Source organism: Crocuta crocuta, unplaced genomic scaffold, assembly GCF_008692635.1.
Source record: "Crocuta crocuta isolate KB4526 unplaced genomic scaffold, BGI_CrCroc_1.0 scaffold217, whole genome shotgun sequence".
Lineage (NCBI taxonomy): Eukaryota > Metazoa > Chordata > Mammalia > Carnivora > Hyaenidae > Crocuta > Crocuta crocuta.
In genome coordinates this window covers 1,185,568-1,188,589 of record NW_027532208.1, presented here as the reverse complement: position 1 = coordinate 1,188,589, position 3,022 = coordinate 1,185,568, and the positions used below count along the sequence as shown (strand labels likewise).

Genomic DNA, 3,022 nt, shown 5'->3' with positions numbered 1-3,022 from the left:
GGGGGGGGGGGGGGGGGGGGGATGGGGAGGACTCCTGCTGCCTGGCTGGCTGGATCCTGCTCCTGACCCCAGAGCCACAGGTACCTGGGATGGAGAAGGTGCCATGGGACCACAGCTTCAGCGGCTCCGTTTTCATCTGGGGGATCTTTGAGCCGATCCTGTTCGGATGAGTCCTGACAGCACTCAGCCCTGGGGGCTGTCGCCTTGCTGTGTTTCTGGAAAGGGAGGGCCCCGCTGGAGAAGGGAAGCAGCAGGCAGAGATGCCCCGTTCTCCAGGGGCCCCATCTGGAGGGAGCCTCGCAAACCTCCCTGTGTCCAGGCATCCCACTTGCCCATTCCAGAACAGTCCACCGTTCTCACCTTTGGAGACACGTGGCTGGTGACCAGCACTTAGGAAGAGGCAGGAGGGGATTCGGGAGCAGTCAGTCTTCCAGGATACAGCAGATGCTAGGGAAGAGCCAGGAGCTTCGTAGCTTTACCTGTTTATTCAGCTCACTCCAGGGCGACTGTTTTAAAAACCCACACACGGGACGGGGGTTACACACCGCACATGATCTCCGCGGCATCATGCATAATGAGTTAATCAGCGCAAGACAGGGAGCAGCTGCCGATATCCGGGCTCACACGGTTTTAGCCTTGGCAGACTTTCCTAGAAGACACTAGAATACGTCCTGCCCTCGCAGTTTCTAGAATAGAAACACTTGGAGTTTTGAAACTTCTGGTCAGGTACCAAGTGGAGACCGTGCTCCGCTCTGGAAAGGGCCCCGGCATATCTGTGGGGGGTGGGGGGTTTCTGCTCAGAGGAAAATAGGGCAAGCCCACACTGCCTCTGGGGCGGCCCGCGCGGCCTCACCACTGAGTGGCCGCTGCACTTGGAACGCTTCACAATCAGGTTAAACCTCCAGAAATCGACTTTCTAGCTTGTAACGTGCCTTCCCCTCCCCCCAGCCCAGCCTGCTGAGTCCTGCCTGCAGCTCCAAATAGCAGCTGATCATCCATCTCCCAGAGGCTCTGGGGCCACCCTGAAGGTTCCCCTCTGACCACCAGTCCCCAGACCCATGGTCCTCTCTGTCCCCACGGAAACTCCTCTGCTTGGCCCCCTGCCCCCGGGAGCTGGGAGAACACTCTGGATGAATGAGAACAAGAATTACATTCTTCCAATCATTGTTAAAAACACGAGATGTGGCACCTGTCGTGCCCATGTGGCACCAGGGGGTGTCTTCCAGTCTAGGGAGCTTGGCACATCTGGCACACTTGGGGCAGAGGCACCAGATGGCCCAGGACAGTGAGGCCTGCATGGCCCCTCTTGAAAGGCCCGGGCTAGAGGAAGGGCCTACTGCCCACCCCCAGCTGTGGGGAGAAGCCAGCCTGTCTCATCCAGGACACAGAGTGGCGGGCTTACAGACACGGACACAAAGAAAATACAGAGTAAGCCAGACAAGCCTTTTCCACAAGGCTCCGAGAAAGAACAGACATGCACCAGAGAGCAGGCAAGTACCGACAGACATCTGCAGGACACGAGGAACACGCCCTCTGGAAGACTCCAGGCTCCTGCCCAGGCTCCCACAATGTCCTGACTTACAGCGGTGCTTCTCGGCAGAGCTCCCAGGCTGCCCCTTGGCATTCTGGTTGTGTGTTGAGGTTTGTGTCCTCAACAGTATGTCACATTCCCAGCAACCTCCGCCAGGCCAGCCAGGGTTTCTCGGTGCGGGCGACCCAGACCACACAGAGAGTAAGCTGTCCACAGAAATGCCACTGGAGCATGATGTCCGAGGACTATGAAATAAAAAAAAAAGGCTCCCTCTCTAGTGGCTGCTGGCCCGTGAGGTAAGCCTGGTCTTCAAAAGCAGCTCAGGACGTGGCATGCTCACCCCTGAGCTGAGCTGTAGTATGTACGTGCACCACCCAAGAACCCGTGCTCTGGTCTAGCGGAAACAGCAGAACGCATCCTGCACACGGCCATGGACATGTGGGAGCTGGGCCCCTGCCTGTGGCCGGGAGGACTGGGGGTCCCTGCAGGGGAGCACAATGTGGGGACCCACCTTCCGTTACAACTGGGACCCGCATTTGGCCAGGTCCAGCCAAAGGCCTTGTCTGGACAAAAGTCCCCCGGGCTGCCCCCTCCTGCCTGCTGGGGTCACAGGGAAACAGGAAGCAGGCTCTGCTTCCTGAGCAAGTGACTTTGGCAACCATGGCCTGGAGGGGCAGCTGACTTGGGCTCCAAGGCCATTTTATAGCCCAAACACGGAGGACTCTGGGCCCTTTCCCCAAGCTGGTGGCTTTGCTGGGTCATTGTGACTGGGCTCCAGGCTGGCTAGGAGGAGAGAATCTGGGCCAGTTGTGCCTCAGGGCACCCCCCAGCTAAAAGTCTCCCCGAGAGGCCTCTCATGTGGGATGCCCAGACATGCCTCCCCCGGGGACGCCTTCCTCATGGCCGGCTGAGCACCTGCTGAGTGGACCCGGGCCCCAGGCTCCTGCCCTACCCCTGTGGGCCAGGCCACCGATTCCCCCCAGGGCAGCGGAGGGAAGCACCAGGCCAAGCTGTGGGCCTGTACCCCATCTCATCAGACACAGCTCCCGGCTGCCAGGAGACCCACCTCACAAGTCGTGTGTCACGGGGCAATCCCTTCCTTCTCTGAAACCCTCCACCCCTCCCCTGCCTCTCTCCGCCTCTGCTGGCCACCAGCTCCACATGTCTGAGATTGCCCTTGCCCGTGACCCTGGGTGCTGCCTGGAGCCCTGTCCCCTGCCGCAGAGAATCCCCAGGCCCAAGGACTCAGGCTTTGTTTTTTGTTGGTTTTTTTTTTTTCTCTCTCTCAGCTCTTGGCAACAGAGTCTCTCTTTTAATGACAGATTTCCACTTTCTACAGGAGCATCCTGCAGTCATGTGTTCCAGCATGGAAGCGGGACAAGACTTGGGTCTGGAACTCTCGGGCAGCGTCCAGGCAGCCTTGCCGGGAATCCCCACGTCCCCGTGTGTGATGTTCCCCGGAAGGCAGGGCACTCATTGCTGGCTTCCAGG

The 3,022-nt window shown here is 59.2% G+C and overlaps 1 long non-coding RNA gene across 1 annotated transcript in view; it reads right to left on the bottom strand.

Moving 5' to 3' along the window:
* LOC144242872 (uncharacterized) overlaps positions 1-3,016 on the bottom strand; it is a 10,398-nt gene extending 7,382 nt beyond the window's left edge. Inside the window, exons 1-2 of the long non-coding RNA XR_013338478.1 lie at positions 361-3,016; positions 85-215 (exon numbers count right to left, since the gene is read on the bottom strand). This is a non-coding gene — a long non-coding RNA (uncharacterized LOC144242872). The remainder of the gene's footprint in view (positions 1-84; positions 216-360) is intronic.
* Positions 3,017-3,022: the final 6 nt, after the last annotated feature.